Genomic DNA, 20,548 nt, shown 5'->3' with positions numbered 1-20,548 from the left:
CATGGTGGCTTTTTTTTTTTTAAAGAAGATGTCGGGGGTAGGAGTTTATTAATTAATTAATTTTTTTTTGGCTGTGTTGGGTCTTCGTTTCTGTGCGAGGGCTTTCTCTAGTTGTGGCTAGCGGGGGCCACTCTTCATCGTGGTGCGCGGACCTCTCACTGTCGCGGCCTCTCTTGTTGCGGAGCACAGGCTGCAGACGCACAGGTTCAGTAGTTGTGGCTCACGGGCTTAGTTGCTCCGCGGCATGTGGGATCCTCCCAGACCAGGGCTCGAACCCGTGTCCCCTGCATTAGCAGGCAGATTCTCAACCACTGCGCCACCAGGGAAGCCCCACATGGTGGCTTTTATGTGGCAGAAGAGAACCCACAAATTGATTTTTTTCATTTGTTTTCAAGATATTTATTTTCTCTTTCAATTTTCATTTTTGCTGTAATTGAGTTTTGTTAACATATATATTAGTGTCTGTTATGTGCAAGATATTGGGAAACCTTTGGGAAATTTATAAGGAGGGCTGAAATCAAGAAATTTAAATTCTAAGGAAGAGATGCTGATGCATAAATTATATAATACTAAGATGAATGAAACATGGTTACTTACATTGTTCTATTGCAGCTCCTACAAAATTTAAACTGTATTATAATTTATGGAAGATTTATGATGCATTTAGTCAATTTTATTCCATAGGCAAAATTTTAATGGAATACTATATTTGGAGACATTAAGAGAACACAAGTTCAAGGTTAGTGCAAAGAGGAAAGTTTCCTTAATACTAAAGCCATGCTCAGTATACCATTTCTGTTGTTTCTATTTACATGAAATATGAGTCAATATTTTTCAAAATTTTGGTTATTTTGAGGGTATTAGAAATTGCTAAAATGTTTACTTCCTTACTTTTGGAATACTTTATCCACCATCTAGATACCTATCATTCTATCATCTATGTATTTATCTTGAGAATATAATGTAATTATGATTTATTCTCTACGGTATGTTTTGATAATAATAACATAAAAATGAATGAAAGTTTAACATCAAATTTTCCTTGAAAGAATCATATGATTACACTTGTAAAAAGGAAATTAGAAGATTAGGTATAAATGGGCATCACTTTATTAAGATTCTTAAGGTCTATAGTGAATTTCTCCATGTCGTTTGCTTTCTACCATGTAGTCTTGCCTTCAATGAAGAAATATTTGTTCAGTGTTTGGCACCAAAAACACAAAACTGAGCAAAAGTGAATTTCAGGCCCCATGGGATTCTTTGGCTGTCACTTAAGGCAGACAAGTAAGTGCACAGAAGTATGATGACAGCTATAATTGAGGTATTGTATGAAGAGTTGGGGTATTGTACAGAGAAAGAGTCAACCATCTTCCAGGTGTGATAAGGAAGGGTGGACTGAGGAATGGTGAAGAGGCTTCACAGGAAAGAAAAAAGATAGATTTAAACTGAATCTAAAAGACTGATTTTAATGGCAGAGAAATTGAAAAGGGTATTATAGGCACAAAAACAAGCACATCCAGTGACATGGATATTGTGACATGGGAGAAAACCTGAAAATTATATTTGATTTCTTTTGTCCAACTTTCTAATGTTTGTGGTTATAGAAAATTTTTATTCCATTAGACTAAAAAAATTATCTGATTTCTTCTGGAATCTCCAAAAACCAGGTCCAAGCAAAAATATAATTCAGTAGGATTCTTTTTGATCCATAATACCAAGAAGAATTCCTATAAGGACCTTTTGTCAGAAGTGGGGATAGGTGGGGAAGGGAGAATGATTCTTCCATGTTATAAAGACAATCATGGTAATGTATCACTTCTAAACCATTTCCATCTCTTGATGGTCCACTTAAAAAAAAAATCTGTATCAGTCAGGTAACAAGGAACATTAAGCAATCAAATGGATATGTTTAAAGCTCTAGTATTTTAATCTGTGTTTTATTGGCTATAATGCCACTCTTTTTGACAGGCAGTGAAATCAAATTCAAATTAAGACTTTGGCATTCTCTGTTAGACCTTAAGTAAGCTGTTAATGTCTCTGAGCCTTGATTTCTTCCTGTGTATTTTGAAGGAATGATGTATATATCTACAGACTTGTTTTTAGGACAAAACAAGGGTTTCCTTGCAATGCCAAAATAGGTGGTGCTTGGTAAATATAAATATGCCTTTTATTTTTTATGAGGAATGACTTTTCATTTTAAATAACTCAGTTACATAAATTCACTTGAACAGAGATATATGAGCAAAAGTAAATAGGCTCTAGAGTGTTATGTATCCATCAAAATTTCACCTAGCAAGTAGAATACATTTGAATCACAATTTATAGTTGGAGGTGGCAAAAGTAATCTATGATGGGAGATGATTTTTTTGCCCTTGTATCTGAGATCGTTTTTGTGCATCTGAAACTTTTTGGTAGATTCACTCTACAACTTGGTGCTTGTATGCATAACTATTATAGACTTGGCTTTACAGAATCTGACAACTTACATGACTGTATTCACAATCACGATTGTAGTAGCAAAAAGCTTTATTAGTGTCATGTATCATTCACGTTAAAGACTGTATAGATAGAGGCGTGGCCAAGATGGTAGAGTAGGAAGACCCTGAGCTCACATCCTCCCATGAATACACCAGAATTCCAACTATTTGCAGAAAAACTATCTATGAGAATGACCTGAAGCCTAGCAGAAAATATTTTCCACAACTAGCAGAAAATATTTTCCACAACTAGCAGAAAATATTTTCCACAAGCCTAGCAGAAAATATTTTCCTTCCTAAAGAAGGAATCACAATGAGATGAGTGGGAGGGGTAGAGACATAATATAGCCAAGATCCACAACCCTGGATAGGCAAGTCACAAGTGGGAGGATAATCACAATTTCAGAAGTTCTCCTCAAGGAGCAAGGGAACTGAGTTCCACACCAGGCTCCCCAGCCCCGGGGACCTATACAAGATGTCTGTCTTTGAAAACCAGCAGAGCTTATGTTCAGGAAAGCCAGGAAGCTATAGGAAACAGATCCAGCTCTTAAAGGGCACACACAAAATCTCACATGCTCTGAGTCCCAGCACAAAGACAGTAGTTTCATAAGAGCCTGGGTCAACCAACTTGCTAATCTTGGAGAGCCTCCTGGAGAGGTAGGAGGCAACTGAGATGGGGCAATTTCCATGGGGATGGAAACAGGGGCAGCAGCCATTTTTGGAAGCTCTTTTTACCAGAAGGACACTGGTGCTTACAAGTGTCATTTTGGAGTCCTCCCTCTAGCCTGTTAGCACTGGGGGCATACCTTCCTACTAGCAGGCTGGCACCAGTCCCAGGACTCTCCAGGTTGAGCAGCCAACTACCACAGAAGAACCTGGCCTTGCCCAATAGTGGATCTGCAACAGTCCTGGGACACTTACGGCCCCACAGGCAACCATGCTAGAACACAGTCCTGCCCACCAGAGGGCTATCAGCCACCACATGAGGCAGGACCTGGCAACCAACCAGGCCAGAAGCCAGCCCTGCCTACCAGCATGCCCACAGTACTTGGGCCCACCACAACAGAAGGGCCCACACAGTCCACATAGAGGCACCACTAAAGCATATAGCTGTAGTAAACAGAGAAGAGTGAGCTTCTGGGCCCCACTGGACATCTACATAAGGACACTTCTCCAAGATTGAAAATTAACTGACCTACCTAATACATAGAAATAAAAACAGGATTAGGCAAAATGAGAAGATGGAGGAATATGTTCCAAATGAAGGAACAAGACAAAACTTCAGAAGAACTAAGCAAAGTAGAGATATGCAAACTACCAGATAAAGAATTTAAGGTAATGATCATAAAGATGCTCAACAAACCCAGGAGAAGAATGAATGAATATAGCGAGAAGTTTAACAAAGATTTAGAAATAAAAGAACCAAACAGAGCTGAAGAGTACGATAACTGAAATAAAAAATACACTAGAAGGAATCAACAGTAGATTAGATGACAGAGAGAAATGGATCAATGAACTGGAAGACTGAAAATATCCAAGCCATGGAAAATATCCAAGCTGAACATAAAAAAAAAATTTTTTTAAGGATCGTTTAAGAGACCTCTGGGACAACATCAAGCATACTAACTTTAATATTATAGGTATCCCAGGAAGAGAAGAGAGAGATCAAGGGGCAGAGAACTTATCTGAAGAAAGAATAGCTGAAAGCTTCCTTAACCTGGGAAAGGAAACAGACATCCAAGTCTAGGAAGCACAGGGATTCCCAAACAAGATGAATCAAAGAGGTCTACACAAAGACATATAAATAAAATGGCAAAAATTTAAAATAGAGAATATTTAAAGCAGAAAGAGAAAGGCAACTAGTTACATGCAGGGGAACTCCCAGAAAACAATCAGCTGGCTTTTCAATAGTACTTTGCAGGCCAGAAGGGAGTGGCACACTGCATTCAAAGTAGTGAAAGGAGAAAATCTACAACAAAGAAACTCTCCTTAGCAAGACTACCATTGCTATTTGAAGGAGGGATAGTTTTACAGACAAGCAAAAGCTAAGAGTTCAGTACCATTAAGCTGGCCTTACAAGAAATGTTAAAAGGATTTCTCTAAATGGAAAAGAAAAGACCACAACTAGAAATATGAAAATTATGAAAGGAAGAATCTCATTGGTAAAGGCAAAATTACAGAGAAGGTAGTAGATCAATCATTTACAGAGCTAGTAGGAAGGTTAAAACTATCTAAAACTAGCAAACTATCAATAAGAGAAATTAAGGAAATAATCCCATTTATAACTGTATCAAAAAGTATAAAATAGAAATAAATCTGACCTTGGAAGTAAAGGTTTGTACTGTAAAAACTAAAACTGATGAAAGAAAATTGAATATGATAAACAATTGGAAGGATATACCATGCTTATGGATTGGAAGAATTAATATTATTAAAATGACCATACTACCCAAGGCAATCTACAGATTCATTGCAATCCCTATCAAAATGCCAATGGTATTTTTCACAGAACTAGAACAAATAATTTTGATATTTCTATGGAAACACAAAAGACTCTGAGTAGCCAAGGCCCAGTGGCCATGGCTCACGGGCCCAGGTGCTCCGCGGCATGTGGGATCTTCCTGGACCGGGGCACGAACCCGTGTCCCCTGCGTCGGCAGGCAGACTCTCAACCACTGCGCCACCAGGGAAGCCCCAAAACAATCTTGATAAAGACAAAGCTGGAGGTATCTTACTTCCTGATTTCAAACTATACAACAAAGCTACAGTAATCAAAACTCTATGGTACTGGCACAAAAACAGACACATAGATCAATGGAACACAGTGGAGGGACCAGATATGAATCCACACTTATATTCAATTAATATACCACAAAGGAGAGAAGAATATACAATGGGGAAAAGATAGTACCTTCAATAAATGGTCTTGGGAAAATTGGACAGCTACATGCAAAAGAATCAAACTGGACTATTTTCTCATATATTAAAAAAAAAAAAAACTCAAAATGGATTAAAGACTTAAAGGTAGTACCTGAAACTCTAAAATTCCTGGAACAAAACATACAGAGTACAGTCTTTGACATCAGTTTTAAAAATATTTTTTTAGATGTCTCCTCAGGCAAGGGTGACAAAAGCAAAAATAAACAAATTAGACTACACCAAACTGAAAAGTTTTTGCACAGCAAAGGAAATATTCAACGGAATGAAAAGGTAGCCTACTGAATGGGAGAAGATATTTGTAAACAATATATCTGATAAGGGTTATGTCCAAACTATACAAAGAACTCATACAACTCAACCTCAAAAAAAATAAAAAAAGACTCCATTTAAGAATGGGCAGGGCTTCCCTGGTGGCGCCGTGGTTGAGAGTCCGCCTGCCGATGCAGGGGACACCGGTTCGTGCCCCGGTCTGGGAGGATCCCACATGCCGCGGAGCGGCTGGGCCCGTGAGCCATGGCCGCTGAGCCTGTGCTCCGCAATGGGAGAGGCCACAGCAGTGAGAGGCCCGCGTACCGCAAAAAAAAAAAAAAAAAAAAAAAAAAAAGAATGGGCAGAGAACCTTAATAAACTTTATTTTTTATAGAAGATATACAAATGGTGAATAGACACATGAAAAGATGCTCAACGTCACTAATCATCAGGGAAATGCAAATCAAAACCACAATGAGATACCACCTCAAACCTGTCAGAATGGCTATCATCAAAAAGACAACAAATAACAAGTGTTGGCAAGGATGTGGAGAAAAGGGAACCCTCATACACTGTAGGTGGGAATGTATATTGGTGCAGCTACTATGGAAAATGATATTGAGGCTCCTCAGAAAGTTATAAATAGAACTACTATACGATCCAGCAATTTCACTTCTGGGTATTTTTCTGAAGGAAACAAAAACTCTAATGATATGTGCACCTTTATGTTCATTGCAGCCTTACCTTCAATAGCCAACATATATAAGCAACTTAAGTGTCCATGAAAGATGAATGGATATAAAAGATGTGGCATGTATATATAATGGAATATTACTCCACCATAAAAAAGAATGAAATCTTGAAAGTTGTGACAACATGAATGGTCCTAGAGGGTATTATGCTAAGTGAAATAAGTCAGATAGAGCAGGACAGTTATATGATTTCGCTTACATGTAGGATCCAAAAACACAAAGCAAACAAATATAAAAAAACAGACTTATAGATATAGAGAACAAACTGGTGGTCAATGGTGGGAGGGGGGAAGGGGTAGGGGATGAGTGTAATAGGTGATGGAGTTTAAGAGGTACAAACTTCCAGTTCTAAAATAATGTCATTCGGATATAATGTACAGCATAGGGAACGTAGCCAGTAATATTGTAATAACACTGTATGGTAACTAGACTGGGTGATCATTTTGTAATGTATAAAATAGCAAATCACTATGTGATACACCTGAAACTAACACAATATTGTAAATCAATCATACTTCAATTGAAAAAAAAGACTATAAAATACTCTACTAGATGTCAGGAGACTTCTGGGACCACCATTTCTAATTGCTGTTTGGGTGAGCATAGGGGATTGTGGCAGTCATCAAAGTGTGCTGGTCAGATCTCCAGCTGTGGGGAACATAATTGATTAATATTCCCGGCTCCTGCCCCTCTGGACCCACCACTGTCTTCACTTTATGGCCATGCTTTCTATGGGTTGCTCTCAGCCAAAGACAGAGGATAAGGCAACCCATTCTCCCAAGACAGTGGGCTTGCTCTTCCATCGAAGGTCTTTGCCTGAAACTTTCTTGAAATTGTGCTGTAGTTCAAGAGTCTATCTACCCAATCCTCCTTCCTTCATTCTCTTTCCCTAAGTGATAGACCTACATTGTAGTCTGAAGGCTCATCTCATGTCTGCTGTGTCCTCTGCCATCAAAGCTCTTATAAATTCTAATCCTATCTTGGGGTCTTCTTGGTGAACCACTTAATCTCTTTTAGCTTCAGTTTCATCATTGGTGGTTTGAACGTAATGGTACCTCACCTGCTTATCTCACCAGGTTATTGTCAGAACCAAATATTAGAATGTGTAATAAAAGCACTTGCAGTTATATATTGCTATAAATTATTCTAGACTACTTTCATAACTTCTTTTCTCTATAAGAGACTTTGTTCCCACAATCAGTTTCCTTTTGCTTCCTCACAGCTTGGGGAAAAACTTTTGGTCCTAGTTATCATATGAAAGTTCAGTCTCAATTCATCTATTTCTATATCTTGAAATAGTGATGTATTAGACCCAACCTTGGCATATTTTGGGATTCTATTCATGAGAGAGAAAAATTCATCATAAGGCAGGTGTTTCTTGGAACCCATCCAACGGGATTAGCTACTGAGATTTCAAAATGACCCCATTATAAATAAACCTCCCTGGAAGTGGTCCTCACAGTAGAAAGCCCAGCAATAGAGCAATTCTAAGCATTATCATAATTTAGTGGAATTACATAATATGTGTATTTATTTTAGAAAGAAAGTTTAAGAAGTGGGGGAAGAAGAAACAGTCACTTTCCATTCCAAATAATTTTATTATATGGTATAAATTTCACAAATTAATCCATTTTAGAAATGAACCTATTTTCTAGGCTTCTTTCAGGACCTAACTGAAGAAAGGAGCAGAGAGGTTAATGTTGCTTTTGAGAGAAATAAGGTTAATTTAGTTCTCATTGTTTTCTGTTTCACTGTACAACCTGAGTTAAATGGCTCTTTTATACACATATATGGCAGCCTTGAAAACAAGATCAGAGTCAAAACACCTGTGTTTATTCCAAGTCCTGCCCTTAATTTTATGTGCAACACTGGGTGAATCACTTAATTGTTCTTCATTTGAGATTTCTTTCTAGTTGAATATATATATATATCTTATCTCCTCAATAAGTGGTAGCTATTTTCCATCATCCACAGAGAAATGGTGCTTTGTAGGAAAACCTTAGTTTTTCCCCTCCTTTACTTTACACAGACAGCTTCAATTCTGATACGTCTGGTCACCAAATGTGTGGATTTTTTTCCCACACCAAGCAATTCTGCGACCAGCTAGGTGTCTTACAATTTAACTCAATTCTGACACTGTCCACTTAGTGATAGCACTGGATCCCACATGTCAAGGGCTCAGTCCCACTATACTGCTCCACTCCACTTCAGATGCCAATCACAAGTCCAGGCTGTCACCTATGCTTCTGGCTGACTGACTGTAAATCTAAGGTTCCCATGACTCTTTCCTCGGATCTGATTAATTTGCTAGAGGGGCTCATAGAACTCAAGGAAACATGTTTCTACTTTATTAAAGGGTATGTTAAAGGATACAGATGAAAAAATAAATAAGATGAGGTCTGGGAGAGTCCTGAGTGCAGGAGATTCTGCCCCCATGGAGTTGGGATGCATCACCTCCAGGTATGTAGATGTGTTCACCCACCTGGGAGCTTACCATACTGTTGAGATTTTATGGAAACTTCCTCATGCAGGCATGATTAATTATTAACTTCATTTCCAGCCCCTCTCCCCCTTCTGGAGAATGAGGAGTGGGGCTGAAAATTCCAAGTTTCTAATCACAGCTTCGTCTTTCTGGTGAGCAGCTCCCATCTAGGAGCCATCCAGGAACCCACCCAGAGTCACAGCAGAAGAACAAAAGATGCCCCTAGTTCTCTTAACCCTGAGGAATTTATAAGGGTTTTAGAGCCCTGTGTCAGGGACAGAGTCATAGACTAAATACTAGAACAAAAGATGCTCTAATCACTTCAAGAATTGTAGAAGCTCTGTGCCAGGAACCAAGAACAGAGACATATATATATATATATATATATATATATATATATATATTCTACTATCTCACAGGTGCTAATTATAAATTCATGATAGTAGTGGGGAAAAACCTTTTAATCTTTGCCCTCAACCATCGTCAGTGTTTAGATTCTTCCAGTAGAAGACTAAAAAGACCAACTGATATTTCAGTAGCTTATCACAGCTTATCACAGGGGGAAGAATATGGCAGTGGAGTTGGACATGCTGGTAGTCAAATCCAGGCTTTCATGTTTTCTTAGAATTGGTCTGGTTACTTGATTTGAGCCTTCGGATAATATTACCTCTCTTTCCAGTTTAATGTGAAGACTAAATAAGAGAATTCTGTGAAGACACTTAGCAATGCACAGTTTTTTACCCCTCTTCATTTCAGTAGACATTAATGAAGTCCTTTTCTGGATGCCTGCTCATCTTGAGCTCAGTTCTATAGATGTTGCATTACATTGAAAGAGCCCTCAGTGGATATTCGTAGACTTAAAATACATATCTCTAAAGAGTGGGATGATCTGGTGTCAGGTAACATATCCACTTGTTGGGAGACTATAGAACTGGTATAACATTGTGTTTAAGACACTGGCCGTGTCACCCAAGGCAACTTGCTTAATGTCTCTGTTTCTTTGATAACAAAACATAGATTGTGGTAATACCTATTTTATAAAGGTTTTGGAGAATTAAATGACATGATACATAGGAAATGCTTAATAAAATACAAGACACAGAGTCAACACTTAATAACTTTTGGTAAAAATATAATGTGGCAGAAGGTGAAATTTCTCATTAAGCTTAGAAATGAAATATAGTCAGTAGATACTTGTCAAATTTTATTAGAAAATTAGAATAAAACAGTGAAATTAACTAGTTGTTCTGATTGAAAAATGAAGTACGGGACGGGGAGATTGGTTGAAATGGAAATGACAGGCTCCTTCTTACAAAATAAATGATAGAAGTAAATTAATCCTAAGTGAAATTTTAGTCAACAGTTGACTCCAAAATTTGTATCTCCTAGATATCTTCCTTCAGCTCTGGATTCCTGTATCCAGTTGTTTACTTGACAAATCTAATGGAACTCTAACGGGCATTTAAAACAATATGTCCAAACCCCAAATCCTGATTTTGTCTCCTAAACCTGTACTTGCCGTGGGCTTGCCCTTCTCATTGAGAAAAGCTATCATCTATAGCCATATTTATTTTCTTTCACTTGTATACTTTGTTGATTGTCTATCTCCTTTCACTAGATTGACTCTACATTTCAAGAGAGCAGGAATTCTCTCTTTGTTTACCTCTGTAATATCAGTCCCTAGAACTACTCCAACTCATAGGAACTTGCAAGCAATGTTTGTAGAATGAATAGATGAATCCAGAATGTACTTTATTTGCTTAGAGGAATGTACTTTTTTCTAATTCTTGCCATAGCAATGTAAGGGCACAAAGCAATGCTGTTGACTAAAATATTAATATGTGGAGCTATGAGGAAAAGGGAAAAAGCAGTGGGGGTTATTTGACCTAATGTGCGTGAAATAGCATTATTATCAGAAGTTTATGTGTTCTAACTCTGTGGTGAACAAAATGTGAAGAAATAGTTTTAAATGACAAGATGGGGGATCCCTCTTAGGCATGTAGGCAGGCAGCGCGGGGTGTCTAAATGTTAAAATCACTGAAAACTTCTTTCCTCCAGCTCTAGAAGGTGGGTTACACTTTCAGTTCTCTTGATAGGTTTTTGGCAGGGTCCTGCCTGGAGGCAGGGTTATGTACTCGAATGCCACATGAGCTCTCAAGCCTAAGCCTCCTTGCCCTGCCAGTCTGTGAATTAACGCATCTCTTTGAACACACTTGTTTGATAGTTTGTGAAAGAAAACAGACTTAAAGAGCAGTTTGGTTAAATCTGAACACATGAGAAAGATTCATTTTTTAATAGAGAAGTCAGGAATATCTCCAGAGTAGAAGAATGGTTACATCCACAGACAAATAATTTCCCAAACGTGATCTAAAGAGTGACCTGTTCTTTTCTAAATCTACCAGCTTAACCACTTGGCCATCTAAGTTTAAACATGTGCAAGTGATTTAAAGGAGCAATGACTGGAAGTGAAACATGGCTTCCAAAGGAGATTGATATTTTTACCATAATCGTGACATTCATAGTGACATAGATTAAGACATATATTTAACCTAGGCTGAATATGGATGTTGCCAAGATGTGAATCAGCTAAACTCTCAGACAGATCTGCAAGTTAGACAACTTCAAAGAACAGGATTGTTCCATAATTTTACAAAGCATTATAATTTCTTCTAGATTGGCTTTGCTGCTTAACCTGCTTGCTGTTAAATGAGTTCTGTATTCAGTGGAAATTGTCCTCCTGATACAGGGGGGAGGTTATTGTGATCATTTTCTCCTCTATGTTCTGGCTTAAAGACAGTTTTTAAGAGCACCTGAATCAGTCCTGTCCATGGGAATTCATGCCCCCAGGGTCACATTGCATCTCTAAATTAAAATGTCTTTGAGCGATCAGATCCAAGAATATTCTAAAAAAGGTCTCCCATCTAAATTCTAATTTGGTGTGCTGCTGTAGACACCAGCTTTGGGTGAGCCAGTTCAGCATGTGTCCCTACTATTTAATGTCAGCCCATGACTATTCTTAGCCTTGACACCTCCAAACAGTTTACCAGAATGAACAGATTTCTCTAACCCATCACATTTTCTAACCATTGAGTTGCAGATGGAAGAGGATAAAAAGGATACATATATGAAAGGGAACTGGTACGCGTTTCCCCCACCCTCATGAGCTAATCTCAGCAACTGAGCTAGTGTCAGTTGCATGTGAAAATAGGGTTGTTTTTCTTTTTTTCCTATGCTAGGTTCTGGGAAAATGAAACATAGGGATGACAATAATGTATCTCTGCCAGTTTTGGGTACTTTAGCTTTCCAAGTTGGCAGATACTTAACAAGAAGGAAAGACTTTCTAGCTAAGGAGGAAGGACAACTATAAAGAGATCAAAGTAAATGAGCATTGACTTTTTTGGAAGGCAGGAAAATCCATTTTGAAATAGAAGTTAATTGATGGTATTAAATGTGAAGAAATTAACTGCATTATTTTCTGAGGTATGTTCTGAGAAACACTACTGCCCACAGAATCTCAGTGAAAGAAGAATAGAAAACTGGGTAGGTGGCTTTTCCATTTCTGTCACTAATAATTCTTCAGACTCTGACTAACTACTTCACACAGCTTTTTCTTTTTTTCTTTTTTTGGGGGGATAGTTGCTTGTCAAGTAAAATAACAGAAATATCAGGAAAATATCCAGACAGTACTTAAGGTAGGAATCATTATAGAAGGATTCACTCTCTCTATCCCACATCCACTCTCCCACCTCCTTTGCTTTTGCAGATGGGTCAGAGTTAGAACTTCAGCCCCTCATCATGCAGGAAAATGGGGGGCAGGGGTGGGATCAGGGGTGCAAGGTCAGGCTTGAGAGAAGAATAGGGATTTAATGGCTGTTTTTGCTAGGAAGAATTAGAGGAAAATAAGTTGAAGTAAAAGTGATTTTTGAAAAGAGAAAGAAAGAAAGGGCAAATGGGGGAAAGAGCCTGAGTCAAGATAAAGAAGAGCTATGGAAATAATTTCTGGAAAGATTTTCACCTTCTTGGACTTGGAAGACAATTAACTCCTCCCTCTCCCCTCCACCAGCCCAGAAAGATACTGTCAAGCCATTTCATTTCAAGAGCTGCTTACAGATCCCAGAATAGCAAGCTCTATCTATTATTACTTGAGAAAGAGCTTACCCCCAAAGCATTTTGGGGTAAGACTTTACATTTTTCAAAATTTTTGATGCCATTAATATTTTATTGTTTTCTTTTGCTTGAATAGTTCCTGAGTCTGTGTTGCATTAACACTTTTTCATAGACTCACAGCTCAGAAAGTGAAAGAACTAGTCCAAGATCAGATTTACAGATAGTCACTGGTGGAACCAGGGGCACTAACTCCTGTGATGCCATTGCCACAATGGACTGATGCCTTTTTCCCAGCAACTCCATGTGAAGTGTGCATACCAGCTCTTGCCAGGGCTTCTCTGTACCCTCTGATGCCAGGTTCCCAGTGATTATGAATAAAGAATTGTGAGAAGATGTCAGTAAGACATATCTGTATTTGCATACTTATGCATGGTTTGGTGTTCTAACTCAGTCTTTGGGTTTTCAGTTGATTGAGTTTTCAAATCAATTAGAGTTGACGTCTAAGATATGACAGGACGGTTTGAATGAACTGTTCTTTTTAATATTGAGGTATAGTTGATGTACAATATTATATAAGTTGCAGGTGTACAACATAGTGATTCACCCTATATTCCATTTATAGTTATAAAAAAATATTGTCTCTATTTTAGAATTGTTCATTCTTAATAGAAAAACAAAAATTTCAGCTAATTTGTTGGTAACACTAGGAAATTTATCTTGTAAAATTGGGGGGAGTCAAATTTCTAGGAAATACCAGTACAATGTAATGCAGTTTACCCAATTCCCATGTGTCTGTGCATGTGAAATTATGTTGGAAAGGTAAAAGATAGTAGCAATTTTATAAGAAATATATATTTTTCTGTTCAAAGTCAGAAATTGCACACAGTTCCTCATGTATTGGAAAAAGTATAACTGTCTTCTGTGGGAAAAAAAACATGTTATTTCACTCACACCAAGTTGAATATTTTACTAACACAGCCTTACGATCAGTTTTTATAACATTTGGACCATGTTGCATTTGTAAAATGTCACTACTAGTTTTATGCAGATCTCACACACAGATGACTGAATTCTGTTTAAGTGCCCATAAGTTTCAGAAGCTTTGTAGTGTAGTATCTTGGATTTTCCTGCCTATACACATTTTTAAAAGATTCGCTTTCTTCACATATATCACCCAAACTAGGCAGACAGGACAAAGAAACTGAACTTAAAACATAAAAATTATTTTTTGGATTGGCCCTGGATAAGTGACTAATCTGTCATGCTGCCTGATAAAAAAAAATAAGTTTGTTTAAAAATTAGTCCAGAAAGCACGAACATGCAGAAGAAGTGAGGGGAAAAGTCATGTGACAGGAAACCTTAATTACATTTCTTGTTAACTATTTTAACCTCTATGTCGTAAGTTCAGCATATCCTATAAGCTGTTTTCTATACAAAAGTATTATACATTGGGGGTCCAAAGATTTTCTCAACGATGCTGTAAAACCTTACTACCTTGGACTTCTTCTCATTTAGAATTGGTTGTCATTCTAACGGAGCTGGTGCTAATTCAGAAAATCCTTTCTCTCATAAAGGTAACAAGATTGTAAAGTGCTGGAATTCTTAAATCCAAGCAGATAAAAAGGAGAAAAAATATTGGAAGAGAAGAAGTGAAATTGGTTGTGTTCATGTAGTGAAATTATATGTAATTTCCCTTTATTTTCCCCATTTTCATATAATGTGTTTGCATTATTTTATAATGCAAATACATTGACAAAGAAAAACAAAATACTCAGAACTTTGGGGTATTCTAAAGTATCTTTGGACCATCGAGTTATCTGCAGACAATTGAAATATGCATTGAAAACTATTCTCATCTATTATAGCAATTTTTCTTACTCTATCTCATATGGTTGAAAATATTACAATAATTTTTCTCAAAACAAATGATAAAAACACTCACTTTTTCCCCAGCGGGTATTAGTTTTAGAAGAACTCTGTATAGATTTAAACCTACATGAAATATGTTTTGAAACCAAGTTACTATCTTAGCCAAAACAGAATGCATTGTAAGGATGTAGACATCAATGTTTTAACTATGTGTCATCTTGGACCTCTTTTAAGTGTGAGTTCTTTTAAGTCAAGTAGAGATTTGGGATCATTTAAAATATATGGGAGGGCTTCCCTGGTGGTGCAGTGGTTGAGAGTCCGCCTGCCGATGCAGGGAACACGGGTTCGTGCCCCGGTCCGGGAAGATCCCACGTGCCGCGGAGCGGCTGGGCCCGTGAGCCATGGCCGTTGAGCCTGCGCGTCCGGAGCCTGTGCTCCGCAACGGGAGAGGCCACAACAGTGAGAGGCCCGCGTACCGCAAAAATAAATAAATAAAATATATGGGAGTAGATGTTGTTCAGGAAATGGACAGCTTAGGACAGTGCAGTGTACGTAGCCCATAAATAATTAGTATCTATTGGTGTGTTTTGTGACTTTGTTAAATCATCTTATTTTCCAGCCTCATTGTTTTTATTTCTATAATTTCTCGTGTGTATTTTCAAAACAGTGAAATATTCATAGATGTTTATATATTTTTGAGTCGCCTCAAGTGTCACTTGGTAGAAAGATATATCTAACTGAATAGTCAGCTAACTTACTAAATGACTTGTTTATTTATGAAGGGGATTTTGCTCTAGAGAATATTGTATATTTTTGTAGAGTCAAACCTATCAATATTATCACTAAATGTTTGGTGTCTTAGTTAGATAGTCCTCCTTTATGTCACAATTACAAGACTAATAACCTACATTTTCTTTTAATACTTTACGTATTTCATCATTAGATTTTTTATCCATCTAGAATTCCTTTTAAAATATTTTATAATACAGGAATTCAAGTTTGTTTTCCAAATAATTAGCCAATTGTCTTTTCCCCATTGTGTGAATAATGTCTTTTCTAAACTGATTCATGCCACTTGTATTTTATACATTTCCATATTTTCATTATTATCATCCATTGCTGTGTCTGTTTATCATGTATTAGTGGGTCCTTTCTTAATATGGTTTTAATCTAGCACTATCTTTACAAATAGGTGAATGAATGAGATGGTAATCTGGAAAACCCAGGCTAAAGAAAATGCAAGCCTAAACTTAAAAAAATTATCCCAAATAGCTTTTTTACTGAGATTAGTTGGATGGTTGCTTCATTTCTTGCTTTTTCTTTTCTTTTAAATAGATAGATACTTGTTCTTCTAAAACTAGTATGTGAGAAAGATGTTTGTTTCTGATGTATGTCTCAAGTGGCATACATAAGCTTGGGGCACAATGACACTTCCCTTAGCTATGCTTTGGGTGAAGGATGGGCTTGTCATAGAGGGTCACTGGTGGCTCTATTTACCTATCATTTTGAAGTGCTGGTTCTGCAAATTTAGAAGTTGAAGAACTGTCAAGCTATATGCAGAGGCTGTAAGAGAACTAAAGTTTATGATGTTGATTTGGGGTTTTGTAGATATTTCTGAGACTTATTTCAAGAAAGGTATAAATAAAACAACAACAAATAACCCTTTAGATATGGTTTTACTTCCAAGAGTCAGAATATGTACTTGGACATCTATATAGCTTGAATTATTAAATGGAAATGATTATTTGTTTCACATTTTAGATATTATGAACCAAAGTTATTTATTCCTTGATTCTTCCATAGAATGGAAAGATTGATACTTTCTTTTGTACAGTGTTTCTTCTTGTAACCCTGTACTTGCCTCAGATTCTTTAATGAACTTGGAATGCGATTAAGTCTCTTGTGTAAATCTCAGCTCTGCCTGCTGTAGTTCCAGGACCGCTTCTACTTGCTGGGGCTGCTGAGTAGGTGCTCTTATATAGACCTCATTCTCAGTGCTACTGAGGAAAAGGGCTTTGCAGTAAATGCTTGATTTCTTTCTGGGAGGAAGCTTTTGATCTTATGAAAGGAAATTAGGCTGGACTGTGATGGCCACATAAAGATGTCCTAGCAAGTGTTCTAAGTGTGTATAAGAGTGAATTAGAGCTCTTCTCCAAACACCTCACTCCATATGTGTGGGTAAAAGGGCAAAGTTTAAAACCGATAGCGTTGGGAATTTAGAAAAATTTGGTGGATTCAGTGCTAGGGACTGGAAAATAATTCCTTGTGTTCTCATTCTGTTTCTCACTTGCTCCTTCTTTCTCTCTCTCTCTGTATATGTATAAATGTATATAATATATATGTATATATAAAATAATGGACTATTCCCAGCATAAAAAATACAGAAAAGTTTTAACAAGAAAATATATACTTTGCAGACATAATCATGTTCATGTTTTTGGTATTTACTTCCAATTTTTCACTTTATTACATATATCTATCTATGCATATACAGAAAAATACACATACACATTCTTTAATTTTACATTATAAAACTTTTCTTATGTTAATTAGGATTCATAATTTTAATAGCTGTATAATATTCCATTCTGGGATATGCTATATAAAATTTCAGTATTTCTAATATTTTTAAGCAGGTTATTTAAATCTCCAGATATAAATTTTTGGTTGTGATATTGAAAGGGAAATCTTTAGGAACTATTAAAAGGGCCCAATGGTTACTATGAAAGAAAATCAAACCAAAACAAAATGCCAAGATAGTCAGAACTATAAAAACAGCATAGATGAATTTCAACATTTCCAGAGAAGAAAAACAAATTGTTATTTTTGTACTGTTTTTGTTTGACACAAATAAATGAGGCATTCATGTTGTAATCTCTAGGGTACTCCTGATTGATTGGAGAGGGCAAAAGTTATCATTAAAAGAATACTTGATTAATACCAAGATATAAGAAAAAAAATAGGAAAGACAACAAAGCTAATGGGACAAGTAGTAAGATGTTAAAGTTAAACATAAATATATTAATAATTACATTAAATGTAAAAGAATGTTTCATTTAAAACCCAAAAGTTGTCAGTCCAAATTAAAAGAAGAAAAATCTCACTTGCGGCTTATGAGACCTATTTCAAGTGTAAGAATCAATAAATGTAAAAAAGATACACCATGAAAACAGCAAACAAAAGAAAGCATTTCTGTTATCAGAGTAGAGTGTATTTCAAATATGAGGTAAGTAGAAATAAAGAGGCATGTATCATAATGATAACAGTGTCTACCAAAGATGAAACAAAACATTAACATATATGAACTATTAATATAGTATTAAAATATATAAAACAAAACTTGGCAGGACATAAAGAAAAATAGATAAATCCACAGTCATAGTCAGAGATTTATCTTTGCACACACTAACAAATAGAATACACAGACAAAACTTAGGAAGGATGGATAAGATTTGAAAAACATGTTAAAGTCGATTTTATTGTTTATATTGTAATATACATATGTGTGTATACATATACACACACATACATGCCCAGTGCCTGAATGAATAATCACATAAAAATCAGTAAGCATAAACTATAGAAATGATAAGTAGTAAAGTATACACAGTTGTATATATAAAATACTGCTCAAACAATTATAGAACATATGGTTTTTTATAGCACAATTGGAACATATTTTTTTAATAGATCATATATGTGGCGATGAAACAAGTCTTAATTTCCAAGGCTTGGAATTACAAAATATGATCTTTGCCCACAGAATTGAGCTGGAAATAACAACTAAAAGATAACTGAAAATTCTCAAATGTTTGGAAGTTGAGAAATATATTCCCTAAACAAATCATGGCTCAAAGAAGAAATCACAATGAAAATTTAAATACTATTTTGAACAAGTGATAAAATATTTCAAATCAATATTTGTAGATATACGTATATCCACATTTACAGAAAAATATATAGCTTTCAATGGCTATATTAAAAAGAAGAAAAGTTGAGAATTAGCTTATTTTTTGAGAAGTAAATCAAAACCAAAGACATTGTAAGAAAGGAAATTGTAAAAATAAAATCAGGACTCAACTAAATAGAAAGCGTATACAACTTAAATAAAACTTTAAATTCCCTCAATTTGGTTCATTACAGAGATTAATAAAATTGGTAAACCCTTAGCAAGACTGCTCACAAAATACATGAAAGAGTGGCACCAATTCAGATCACATAAATAAAAATAAATTTCACAACTTAGGTGACATAAGTAAATTTTCTTGAAAAAAAGTATCAAAACTGACAAGAGGAGATTCTGAATTATATCTGATTAAAGAAAAATATAATATTTATAACTTAAAACCTCTGCTCAAGGAAATCATCAGATCCAGATGACTACTGATTTAATTCTTCCAAACATTACAAGAAAAATTTTAAACCAATATCTTCCATGAGTATAGAAGCATTGTAAATCAAGTATTACAAAATTAAGTCCAGAGATGCATATAAAGGAGACATCATGACAACTGGGGTTTATCCAGGAATGCAAGTTTGGTTTAACATGCAAAAATTAACCAATGTAATTCACTGCATTAACAGAATAAAGAGAAAAAATGTCATCTCAATAGAGGCCAAAAGGCATCTGATAAAATTCAGTATCCATTCATGGTAAAACTCTCAGTAAACTAGGAATAGAAGGGAATGATCTAATAAAGCATGTCTATTAAAAAAGAAACCCTGATATCTAACATCACAGTAAAATATCGAGCACTTTTCCCTCTGAGGTCACTAACAAGGTAAGGATGTCCATTATGATCCCTTTTATTCAATATTATACTGAAGATCGGAGGAAGTGCCTTAAGAAAGACAGAGATAAAGAGGGAGAGAGGGAGAGAGAAGGAATGAAAGGTATTACCATGAGAGAATCAAAATTTTTATTTGCAAAAAAGGTACATAGAAAATCCAATAAAATATTAGAATTAAGTAAATTTAGATTGCTATATATAAGGCCAATATAGGCAAACAATTATTTCTCTATATACCAGGAACATAGAATCAGAAATAAAATAGTAGATAATAATGGCATTGAAAATATTATCAAAAATAGCCAATATCTAGGAATTAATGAAAGATGTATGAGACTCCGCATTACTAGGCAAAAACAAAGAAGTCTAAATAAATGGGAAGATGCTGTGTTCACACTATGTTCATGGATTAGAAGACTGCATCCCAGTTAGGTGCCTTAAGACAATAAAAATATTGGGTTGACCAAAAAGTTCGTTCTATTCGGGGGTTTTTCCATAAGATGTAACAGAAAAACCTGAATGAACTTTTTGGTGAACCCAGTAGTTACACAGGAGTATACAGATAGGCAAATAGAACAATATAGGATCCAGAAACAGACATAGATACATAATGACATTTGAATATATGACACCTCTCACTGTCACCAAAGGCAGCCAAATGTGAAAGGTATAACAGTCCTTGAAAGAAGATATTGAAATGCTCCAGAGTTATTCCAGAACATAAAAAAAAAAAAAGATCGCTGAGCCTGCCCGTCCGGAGCCTGTGCTCCGCAACGGGAGAGGCCACAACGGTGAGAGGCCCGCGTACCGCAAAAAAAAAAAAAGAGAAACTTCTCTAAGTCATTCTAAGAGAACACTGTCATCTTAGTCACAAACTGGTGA

The sequence above is a fragment of the Neophocaena asiaeorientalis genome, unplaced genomic scaffold (genome assembly GCF_003031525.2).
Source record: "Neophocaena asiaeorientalis asiaeorientalis breed wild unplaced genomic scaffold, Neophocaena_asiaeorientalis_V1.1 scaffold434, whole genome shotgun sequence".
Taxonomy (NCBI): domain Eukaryota; kingdom Metazoa; phylum Chordata; class Mammalia; order Artiodactyla; family Phocoenidae; genus Neophocaena; species Neophocaena asiaeorientalis.
Note: the sequence above shows the minus strand (reverse complement) of the source record.